At 44.3% G+C, this 12819-nt stretch overlaps 1 protein-coding gene across 2 annotated transcripts in view; it reads right to left on the bottom strand.

The window, feature by feature from the left end:
- Positions 1–12819, bottom strand: part of VPS16 (VPS16 core subunit of CORVET and HOPS complexes) — a 286660-nt gene that overhangs the window by 207169 nt on the left and 66672 nt on the right. The gene's annotated exons all lie outside the window — the stretch shown is intronic.

Raw genomic sequence — 12819 nt, 5'->3', positions numbered from 1 at the left:
TGATTCTTCTCGCTTGGTTTCCTGGCCCTGCTGCAGCTTCTTGAACTATTTGACCCTGCTTCATATTGACCCTGGCTTACTGACTACTCTCCTGCTCTGCGTTTGGTACCTCGTACACTCCTGGTTTGATTCGACTTGTTCACTACTCTCCTGCTCTGCGTTTGGTACCTCGTACACTCCTGGTTTGACTCGGTTCGTTCACCACTCTTGTTGCTCACGGTGTTCCCGTGGGCAACTGCCCCTTTTCCCTTGCTTCTGTGTACCCTTGTCTGTCTGTCGTGCACTTATTGAGCGTAGGGACTGTCGCCCAGTTGTACCCCGTCGCCTAGGGCGGGTCGTTGCAAGTAGGCAGGGACTGAGTGGCGGGTAGATTAGGACTCACTTGTCTGTTTCCTTACCCCCATCATTACAACTACTTTTGTAAAGCAATTTCTTCCGAGTAAAACAATACCCCGCATGTGGTCACAAACGGCGGTTTGGACACACAGCAGGGCTTAGAAGGGAAAGAGCGCTATTTGGAGCTCAAATTTAGCAGGAATGGTTTGCGGAGACCACGTCGCATTTGCAAAGCCCCTAAGGGACCAAAACAGTAAAAACACCCAAAAAGTGACTCCATTTAGGAAATTACACCGCTTGAAGAATCCATCTAGGGGTGTAGTGAGCATTTTGAACCCACAGGGGTTTCATAGATTTTATTAGAATTGGGCAGTGAAGATAAAAAAAATCCTTGTCACTTTTGCAAAGCTCCTAAGGTACCAGTACAGTGGAAACTACCCAAAAGTGACTCAAGTCACGAAACTACACCCCTTGAGGAATTCATCTAGGGGTGTAGTGAGCATTTTGATCCCACAGGTGTCTCATAGATTTTATTAGAATTGGGCAGTGAAAATAAAAAAAATCCTTTTTCTTCAATAAGACATAGTTTTAGCTGAAAATGTTTCATTTTCTCAAAAAATAAATGAAAAAAAGCTTCCCCAACACTTGTAAAGCAACTTCTCATGTGTACGGCAATACCACATATGTGGTCATAAACTGCTGTTTAGGCACAGAGTAGGGCTCAGAAGGGAAGGAGCGCCATTTGGCTTTTCGAGTACAGATTTTGCTGGATTGGTTTCTGGGCGCTATGTCGCATTTGCAAAGTTTGATGTTCAAAGTTTGATGTTCTAATACATTGCACTACCTATGTAGTGCAATGTATTAGAACTGTCAGTTGTTCACTGACAGCAAGCCGATCAGGCTCCGCCTCTGGGCGGGGCCTAATCAGCTTCCGTAATGGCAGATAGGAAGCCATTGTTAGGCATCCTGTTGCCATAGTAACAGTCGCCAGCCTTGCCATCGCACGGCAGGCTGCCGATTTCATACAAACCACTTTGATGCAGCGATTGCATTGAATCCGCTGCATTGAAGGGGTTAATGGCAGGAATCAGAGCTAGCTACGGTTCCTGCCGATAGATCGGGGTGTCCGCTGTAATATACAGCGGACTCCCACTGCTGTTGATGCCGGCTCAGCTTCTGAGCCGGAAGCTGAGCCGGCGCCATCTTGCCGATGGTACCGGAAGCCTATTGGGCCCCGTCGTCGGGGCATAGGAGGATTCCGTTACTGGCAGACCGGGAGGTATTAGCCCTCCGATCGCCTTTGCAGCCACCGGCAACCCAGCAATCACGTTGCTGGGGTGCCGGTGGCTATAAACTCCTCACATGCTGCGATCTCTATTGAACGCAGCATGTTAGGGGTTAATCGGTCGGATCGGAGGCTAGCTCCGGTCCTGGCCGATACCTCAGGGTGCCAGCTGTAACATACAGCTGTCACCCGGCGGTGATGTCGCTGGCTCAGCTCCAGAGCCAGCTCCATCTGTTTCACGTACAGTTACATGGAATTGCGGGAAAACAGCATCTCCCATCACGTAACTGTACGTGAAATTGCGGGAAGTGGTTAAAATTAACCCCAACATACTCCCTTCCCCATCTCTTAAGGAATGGAGGCACTGAAAAAAAAAGTTCCTGTGCACTAGCAAACTCACTCCTGTGGATTAGGTAGAGAAAATTAATGGTAATCATGACGGATTCAAACTCTGTGAAGATACTGAACAGAGACTGCGGTCATATGGGTTTCCTGCAATTCTAAAATCGCAGTGGAGATTTTAAAATACTCAAAAATCATATACCACGTAGGTGCCCCTATATCTAGGAAACAAAATTTTAAAGTACACCACATTAGGCTCTGTTCACACTGGCGTCATGTTTTCATTTTTAAAGGTTACAAGACGATCCACTTCCGTTCATAGAGGCGGTTAGGCCACTCAACCCATAGGACAAATTTAAGTTTCAGTAATTTCTGCCACATGTTCAACGGAACTAGACTACAGACTAAAATGTTTATAGTCATGTGCCACTAGTTAACCAGAGAATTCTGGACACCAGTAACAAACACACATGGCAGTAAAACAGGGCTACGTAGGCAAAACAAGTAATTAAGATATATTACAAATTGGTATAATTTTTTTAGCTATTGGCCCAAATTTTCTACCTAAATGTATTACTGTGCAATCAGAATTATGAGTTAACTGGCCACGGAAAAAAAACCACAGGCAGATTAATCAATGTGTTGCTAATGTGCACCAATGAGATTTCGGCGCCCATAACAGTGTTGCCAGTTCACCGGTTGTCCTTCCTTGGACCACTTTTGCAAGGTACCAATTACTGCATACCGGGAACACTCCACAAGACCTGCAGTTTTTTTCATGCTTTGACCCAGTCGTCGAGCCATCACAATTTGGCCCTTGTCAAAGTTGTCCAGATCCTCACGCTTGCCAATTGTTTCTGCTTCCATGACAACTACAAGAACTGACTGTTCACTTGCTACAGAATATATCCCACCCTTTGATAGGCGCCACTGCAACCAGATAATCAATGTTCTTCACTTCATCTGTCAGTGAATTTCATGTAGTGACTAGAAGGTGTATTTGTCATCACACCTTGTCAATAAATGACAATACTCCTACTGCAAACAAACTGCAAATGTATAAGAAGATATTCTGTTATACTCCATTAAAGAGTCCAGCTGAACTAAGGACATTCCAGACAATAATGTTCAACTCTGCGATCTGTAAGATCCTAATGAAGGTTTTGAAAACCCTTTCAGCAAAAACATCCCAGAAGCTGCATTCTAGGGCTGTATCCGTAAATCATTTTTCTTTCTGATCTTGAATTCACTTTTCATTGAAAATATTTTCTGCCAATAATGGGCACACCAAGCTTTATATCTAAAACCTAATAAACCATTTACAGATAAGATAACATAAAACGTACTTTACCCCTAAATTCGCAAGATATCATCGTGTATTAAAAGAGGCATGGACTGGCGGGACAGGGATGTAATATTACCACTTTACAAAGCATTAGTGAGGCCTCATCTAGAATATGCAGTTCAGTTCTGGGCTTCAGTTCATACAAAGGATGCCCTGGAGTTGGAAAAAATACAGAGAGCAACAAAGCTAATAAGGGGCATGGAGAATCTAAGTTATCATGAAAGATTTAAGGAGACTTAAAAACGTATTTACCTTTTATTTGCTATCACAACTAATTGTATATAAACATCAGTCTTAACCCCTTCCCGCCGCAGCCATTAATTTTTATTTTTCACTTTAGTTTTTTCCTCCCCACTCTCCAAAAAGCATAATTTTTACATTTTTCTGCCATACAGCCGTACGAGGGCTTGTTTTTCACGTGTCGAGCTGTAGTTTCTATAGGTTACATACGACTCAGATCACTTTCTATTCCCTTTTTTTGTGGGAGACGCCATGACCAAAGAACAGCAATTCTGGCATTTTAATTTTAGTTTTTTAACGGCGTTTATTGTACGGGTTAAATAATGTTGTATTGTAATAGTTCGAACTGGTCGATACCAGTTAGGTTATTTTATTTCATTTTTTTTTACATTGTGTTTGTGGGAGAAGTGGAAAGTTTTTATGTTTTTTATTAACTTCATATTTTACTGACCAGAAGCTTTACCCTCCCTTCCCGATTAGGTCCATTTTCAAGTTTTAGCCATGTGACAATTTAAAAGCAAATTGTTATTCTATTAGGCCTTGTTCACATGGAGTTTTTTGCCATGGTTTTTGCAGCGAAAACCGCATCTGAACCTGCCGCAAAAAAAAGGCTGAAAGCGCCTCTCATTGATTTCAATGAGAGGCAGTGGCGCTTTTTCTCACTCGTGGAAAAAAAGGCTCGCAGAAGAAAGAAGCGACATGCCTTTTTTTCGGGCGTTTCCAACGCTGACCTCCCATTGACATCAATGGGAGGCAGAGAAAGCGTTTTTCGGGTAGTTTTTTTGCCGCGGCGTTCAATGGCCGCGGCCAAAAACCGCCACGGGAAAACACAGCAAACGGCGTGCGGGCAGGTAAAAATCTGCCTGCAAAAAAAAAAAAAACGCTTTGTGAACTGGGCCAAACTCTTCAAAGCTACATCTATTTGGTCTTTTTTTTTTTTCTCAGAACATATTGGGCTTCAAAACTGTGTAAAAAAAAAAATAATAGATATATTTTACTTTTTTTAAGAATATGTAAGGAAACATGGAAAAAATAAAATGGACAAAAATGTGAATATATGATTTTAGGTGATGTTTTTTGACATCTGGTGCATGACACTGGGTAATCACACTTGAATACATATTTGGCAACGTCTGGCAACTTCAGCAATACCAAATGTCTGTGCATTTCCTACATGCTGGGCGCAAGGCGGAGCTTACAATGAATGGTGCGCAAACTGGCTTTTAGAGAGCAATTTCTCAAAAGTAGGTTTGCGGATACCATACGGCCATTATAGATGTTGTGAAGTGCCAAAACACTGTTAACGGGGTTGTCCAGTCCCAAATAATATATGGCCTTTCTCAGTACAGACCATCAATATCTCATCAGTCGGGTGCCAACTCCTGGCACCACCGCCGATCAGATGGTTTGAAGGGGCCGCAGCGCTTTTTCGAGTGCTGCTTCCCCTTAATTTCCTTAACTGTTCACACTATGAATCGCCGACACACTTGTAGCTGCAGTTCACAGCATTACAGCCTTCTCCTATAGAATTGAACATACTGTAAGGGCTCATTCAGACGAGCGTAAAACTCGTCGTGAAAATCACGCACAGCACACTGACCCATTGATTTTAATGGGGCCTTTCATACCTGCAGGAGTTTTTACGCAGCATGTGTCCGTTGCCTGAAACTCACTGCATGTCCTATATTGGTGAGTTTTTCAAGTTGAAGTCAATGGGTGCGTGAAAATCAGGCACAGCACACGGATGCACATCTGTGTGCTGTGCGTGATTTCCGCATAATTTCCATTGAAAAAACAAAAGGATGTGCTTCGCGAGTGCGTGAAAAATACATGCCACTCGAAAAGCACAGATGAAATAACACAGCGCATACGGACCAAATTTAAGTGCATATTTTACGCGCGTAATTCTGTCGTGTGAATGTAGCCTCAATCTAGATTCACACGAGCGTGTCCGTTTTGTTGTGCCCAGCGTTTTTTTGCTCTGCAGTTCCGTGTGACAGCCGTGTACGGTGCGCGTCTTTTATGTGAATATGTCACACGGTTTTTACGTAAAAAAAAAAACAACTGAAGGAGGTATTTTGTTTTTTCCCCCCTCATCATTACTTTAGCAACTGTTGCGTGAATCATGGACAGCACACGGATGACGGCCATATGCAGTCAGTTTTTTTTCATGCATCCATTGACTTCAATTGGCTGCGTGGTGCGCAAAAATGCACCGAAATAGGATATGCAGTGAGTTTCAGGCAACGGACACACGATGCGTGAAAAACAACGCACGTCTGTATAGCCCCATTGATCTTCATAGGTCGGGTCTGTGTAGTGTCCGTGAAAAAAAAGGGAAGCACACGGATGTGAAATACACTTGTTTGAATAAGGCCTAATAATGTGAACCCCCCCTGCAAGTGTGCCGGCGATTCACAGTGTGAACAGTAAAGGAAATGAAGGGGAAGCAGCGTGTAATGGCCGCGGTCTGCCGCCTTCACTCAACTCCTGACGGCCGCGACCGCAGACCAGTCTTCTGGCCAGCGTCTCCCTCCTCGGAGATGCCAGCACATGCAGCTGTTCTACCCTGACGTGTCCTCTAGGGTGCGCACACGCTCGTTCCAGGCCTTAAAGGGCCAGCGTGCGCACACGCAATTACCGATTATCCCCAAATCATCCTGGACTATAAAAAGGGCACTGCCCTACCTCTCCTTGCCTGAGCATTGTTGTTGTAGTCCCATGTTAGTCTTAGCAAATGGTCCCTTAGTGTTATCCTGTTCCCAGTGTTCCCGTATCCTGCGCTTGTTCCTAAGCCTTATCTAGTGTTGGAGTCGTTTTGTGTCATCTGCCCCGCCTGCTGTAATACACCATGTCTGGTGTCATCTGCTACGACTGCTGTAATACACCATGTCTGGACTCTTACAGGTACTCTTGTACTAAGGAGTTTGCATAGACTTTATAGACTGTTGTTAGGCCGGGGTGCTGGGACTCTGGCACTGATCGATCAATCAGATATCCTGGGCATAGGCCATCAATTAGGACAGGAAAGCCCCTTTAACACCCCAAAGTGACTTTTATGGAAATTAGACCATTTAACGACATATTAAAGATTTTTAAATCGGACGTGTACAATTTCTGCAGCATGTGGATGAGATTTGTAATCCGCTGCAGACTTTAAAGCGCAAATCCGCACTGAAATCGCCACAAGTAACGTCACCCTAAGGCTGGGGCTACTTGGTGACTTTGGCCACGACACAGGTGGCACAGCCAAAGATCGCCATGTCCCATAGCCTACACCGCAAGTAATGAAAGTCAATGTGGTGGCGTTGTGACCTGCAATTAACTGCGACACAAGTTTGTATTTCTTGCAAGTGCCATGTCGCGGCAACTTGTGTGTTACAACACAACCACATTGACTTTTATTTTCTAGACTACGGGACATAGCGATCTTTGGCCGGGCCATCTGTGCCACGCACGGCCAAAGTTTCCGTGTTGAAGAAAGACAGATAAACATACATTGAAATATTATTTTTTTTTTTTTTTTTTTTAAAAGTGCTTGTGCGGGTTTTTTGTTACATTACATTGTTCTCCCTCTCTGGCAGCACCAGGATGTCACAGCGATCACCTAACCAGATACCACACCGAGTTGTCTCTAGATGAAGCTCCATGATACAGCTGTATAGAGAAAGCTGTATCATGGAGCTCCTTACCATCAGAGCACAAGCACTGCTCGGAGGAGCAATGTGATCGCTGCGACGGGCTGTCACAATGATCACATGACTGGAGACCACGCTGAGTGGTCTCTGGTTGAAGCTCTGTGTCACATCTGTCTAGAGACAGCTGTATCACTAAATGCTGCTGGGTAGCGGCAAACCTGCTAGCTCTGCAGGACGTTCTGGAACGTTCTTGCAGAATTAAATGTGAACCGCCCGAACGTTTATAGTCTATGGGCAGTCCGCAACTGGTTAAAAAAAACTGCGTTAAACACTTTATTAGTCCCCCTAGGGACTTGAACCATCGATCGTTGGATCATTTGCATGATATACTACAATACTAAAAGCATTCTACTCAGCCCTGTCCTGCGCGCAGACATATGCATATATATATATATATATATATATATATATATATTAGGGATGTCACGATACCAGAATTTGGACTTCGATACCGATACTTCGTTTAGTATTGCGATTTCGATACCAATTTCGATACTTTGGCAACAGTAACAACAAAAAAAAAAATTCTTCCATTATCTGATGTGAGGCGCGACGTGTGATGAATTTTGAATGCGCCTCACATTAATAGTAATTAATCCCATTCTGTTTCTCAGTCATAATGGGTTAATGTGCGAGGTACATGATGGGGTTAATTACTATTAATGTGAGGAACATGGAGGGTAAATTCATCGCACCTCGCGCCTCACATTAATAAGTGAATGAAAGCCGTGTTTATTTCATTTTTTTACAGCGTACACATCATAAATGATGCAAAAAAATTGTTGTGCGCGCCATTACTGAATGTGTGTATTTTATGTATTGAGACTTATTTTAATGTTTATTGTAAAAAAGGCGTATGTGTATTTTTTTTTAATTTAACATTACTTTAAAGTTTAAAAATAAAGTAAAAACATAATGCACTGACATATATCAGATATATGCCAGTACATTAGCCTGTGGACGGATAGTACACAGGCAGTTGTTAAGACATACCTCAGTATGCCCTAACAATAAGAAATATGGTAAGACAGCCCTGGGGTCCGTCAATAGACCCTGGGCTGTCTGCCCATATATGGTATGGCCCTCGATCGCGTCACAGAAATTCCCTGTGACGCGATCCAGGGGCTTCCCCCCCCTTCTAATTTTCTCCTGAATGCTGCAGTCCGCTGTGATCGCAGCATTCAGGGGAATAACGGCGGAGATGAGAGGTTTCTCTGATCTCTGCCATTATAGAACGGGGCTGTGGCTGTGTAATACAGCCATTGCCCCGCTCCTGACAGGAATTGCGCTCGCGGTCAGCATGAGGAGATGCGGCCGGCGCTGCACTAATGAGGCACTGAAGACAGAACATGGGGGTGTTTTGTAGCGCGCCCACCATGTTCTGTCTTCAGTGCCGCCGCTCATTAGTGCAGCGCCGGCCGCATCGCATCATCCTGACCCCCCGCGGCACTTGTTATCAGGACTCCGGAGCAGAGCAATGGCTGTATCACACAGCCGCAGCCCCGCTCTCATACATTCATGTGTTACTATACTGAGCTGTGCGGCTGCGCAGTGAAGTATCGAAATACAGGAAATAGCGGTATCGAACCGTTTAGGGATTCAGAGTATCGAAACCATATTGAAGTTTTGATGCATCGTGCATCCCTAATATATATATATATATATATATATATATATATATATATATATATATATATACACACACACACACACACACACACATACACACACATACACACACACGCATATGAATAATTTCTGAAGTTTTTCCACCTTTAGGATATGTTCACACTCAGTTTTTGGTGGCTTTTTTTTGCCTGCGGCCATTGAGCAAAAACGCTGCAAAAACGCTGCAAAATACGCTTTCTCTGCCTCCCATTGATGTCAATGGGAGGTCAGAGACGTAAACACCTGAAGATAGGGCATGTTGCTTCTTTTTCCCGCGAGACTGTTTTTCCGCTCGCGGGAAAAAACGCCTCTGCCTTCCATTGAAATCAATGGGAGGCATTTTCGTCAGTTTTTTTGGCGCGTTTTCTGACGCGGTTTCCGAGTCAAAAAACGTGTAAAAAAAACTCTGTGAACGGACCCTTAGGCCCCATAGACTTCTATTGGCCATGGATACCTCCCCGTATGCTTACGGGAAGGTGCCCGGGCCGTTGAAAAAGATAGAACATGTCCTATTTTAGGCCGTAATTACGGCACGGGCAGGCCCAGAGAAGTCTACGGGGCTCCCGTAATTACGGGTGACTACGTGTGTGCACCCGTAATTACGGGAGCGTTGCTAGGCGACGTCAGTGTATAATCACTGTCCAGGGTGCTGAAAGAGATAACTGATCGGCAGTAACACTTTCAGCACCAGGGACATTGACTACAGATCACAATATAAATCAACGTGTAAAAAAAAATAGAAGTTAATACTTACCCAGAACTCCCTGCTTCTTCCTCCAGTCCGGCCTCCCGGGATGACGTTTCAGCCCATGTGACCGCTGCAGCCAATCACAGGCCAATCACTGGCTGCAGCGGTCACATGGACTGCCGCGTCATCCAGGGAGGTCGGGCTGGATGTCGAAAGAAGGACGCGTCACCAAGACAACAGCAGGGTAAGTAAGACTTTCTTTTACTTTTACCGCGGAAAGTGCTGCCCCTTCTGTCCATCCTGCACTGATAGAGAGAAGGGGCTGCCGATTAGTCCAGTGCAATTTTTCAGCGAAAACGTGCCAGTAAATACGGGTGGAATACTGGTGACACCGGACCCGTATTTACAGGCACGGGTCCGTAAATACTGATGCAATACGCGTCGAATACGTGTGACCAAGGACCCATACTTACGACAGTATTTACAGGAGGGAAAAATTACGTTCGTGTGCATGAGGCCTTAATGTGACCAATAATCTGTACAATTCCATTGAAAAGACAAACGGAAATCATTGATCGGGGAAAAATAAAAATCCAAAACAATATGGTTGCATAAGTGTGAATACCCTCTTATAATTGGGGGTGTGGTTGTGTTCAGAATTAGCCAATCACATTTAAACTGATGTTAACAGTTCACAGCTGCCATTATTTAAACGGATTCTGCATAACCCCATATAAAGGTCAGCTGTTCTATTAAAATTTTCCTGCCATTTTCTTTGTTGCATGTGACAGCAAAAGCCGTGATCCATAAAGAGCTTACAACATATCAATGGGATCTGATTGGCATTAGATATGCCATGGAACACAGTGAAGACGGTCATCAAGAAGTGAATTACATTTGGCACAACAGTGACATTACCAAGAACTGGACTTCCCTCAAAACTTGATTAAAAGACCAGTCGAAAATTGGTCCGGGAGGCTACCAAGAGGCCTACGGCAACATTAAAGGAGTTGCAGGACTTTCTGGCAGCTACTGGTTGTGTAGTGCACGTGACAACAATCTCCCGTATTCTTCATATGTCTGGGCTGTGGGGTAGGGTGGCAAGACGGAAGCCTTTTCTAAAAAACAGAAATATCCAAACCCGGCTATGTTTTGCAAAGACCTACATCAAGTCTGCCAAAAGTATATGGGAAAATTTGTTATGGTCTGATGAGATCAAGGTTGAACTTTTTGGCCATAAATTCCAAAAGGTATGTTTTGCGCAAAGCCAACACTGCACATCACCAAAAGAACATCATGCCCACAGTGAAGCATGGTGGAGGCAGCATTATGGAGCACGGTGGAGGCAGCATTATGCTTTGGGGCGGTTTTTCTGCAGCTGGAACTGGGGCTTTAGTTAAGGTGAAGGGAATTATGAACTGTTCCAAATATCAGTCAATATTGGCACAAAATCTGCAGCCTCTGCTAAAAATGAAGAGGAATTTCACCTCTCAGCACGACGACCCCCCAAATCAACAAAAGAATGGCTTCACCAGAAGATCAAAGTTTTTAAATGGCCCAGCCAGAGCCCAGAACTGAATCCTATTGAAAATCTGTGGGGTGACCTGCAGAGGGCTGTATACAGGAGATGCCCTCGCATTCTGACAAATTTGGAGCGCTTTTGCAAGGAAGAGTGAGCAACAAATGCCAAGTCAAGATGTGCCATGCTGACAGACTTCTACCCAAAAAGACTGAATGTTCTCATAAAGTAAAAGGGTAATTCAACAAAGTAATAGTTTAAGGGTACATATTTATGCAACCACATTATTTTTGTTATTAATTTTTATTTTTCCACCCTAAAGCCCCATGCACACGAACGTAAAAACGCCCGTAATTATGGCCCGTAATTACGGGCCCATAGACTTCTATTGGCCACGGGTTCCTCCCCGTATGCTTACGGGAAGGTGCCCGGGACGTTGAAAGATATAGAACATGTCCTATTTCAGGCCGTAATTACGGCACGGGCAGGCCCATAGAAGTCTATGGGGCTCCCGTAATTACGGGTGACTACGTGTGTGCACCCGTAATTACGGGAGCGTTGCTAGGCGACGTCAGTGTATAGTCACTGTCCAGGGTGCTGAAAGAGTTAAACGATGGGCAGTAACTCTTTCAGCACCAGGGACAGTGACTGCTAATCACAATATAGATAAAGCTGTAAAAAAAAAAAAAAAAAAAGACGTTCATACTTACCCAGACCTCCCTGCTTCTTCCTCCAGTCCGGCCTCCTGGGATGACGTTACAGCCCATGTGACCGCTGCAGCCAATCACAGTCCAATCACTGGCTGCCGCGGTCACATGGACTGCCGCGTCATCCAGGGAGGTCTGACTGGATGTCAAGAGAGCGACGCGTCACCAAGACAACGGACGGGTAAGTATGAATTTCTTTTACTTTTATTACGGAAAGGGCTGTCCCTTCTCTCTATCCTGCACTGATAGAGGGAAGGGCTGCCGATTAGTGCAGTGCAATTTTGCAGCGAAAACGTGCCCGTAAATACGGGTGGAATACAGGTGACACCGGACCCGTATTTACGGGCACGGGTCCGTAAATACTGGTGCAATACGGGTCGAATACGTGTGACCAAGGACCTGTATTTACGCCAGTATTTACGGGTGGACAAAAATACGGTCGTGTGCATGGGGCCTAAGAGATTTCAGTTTGTTTTTCAATGGAATTGTATAGATTATGGGTCACATTAAAAGGTGGAAAAATCTCTGAAATTATTAATCTTTCGTAACATAACAAAACCTGGCATTTTAATAGGGGTGTGTAGACTTTTTATATCCACTGCGTGTATGTATATGTGTGTGTATATATATATATATATATATATATATATATATATATATATATATATATATATATATATATGCAGCTGCAGTAGAACGAGGGGATATTATACAGCAGTAATAAGTAGTGTAGCGGAGAATCCAGCACTAGGGTGACATAGAAATCTTACCAGCAGCGGTAGCAGCGTGTTTGTGTCTCTCTCACTCAGCTCCTGCTCCCCTTCCCTTCTTCATGGACTTGCATAGCCAAGCAGTGAAGAGACATACCCCTACCTTCTGCAGCCCTTCTGTAACCAGGGACAGACTTTGTTTGACAACTGGGGGTGGACAGCAGATTACAGGAAGGGAGACACCCAGTGGCAGTAACTTCACACAGAATTTGCATAAATAA

The sequence above is a fragment of the Rhinoderma darwinii genome, chromosome 6 (genome assembly GCF_050947455.1).
Source record: "Rhinoderma darwinii isolate aRhiDar2 chromosome 6, aRhiDar2.hap1, whole genome shotgun sequence".
In the NCBI taxonomy this organism is placed as follows: domain Eukaryota; kingdom Metazoa; phylum Chordata; class Amphibia; order Anura; family Rhinodermatidae; genus Rhinoderma; species Rhinoderma darwinii.
The sequence above is the reverse complement of the archived record's forward strand: the minus strand, read 5'-3'. Positions and strand labels throughout refer to the sequence as shown.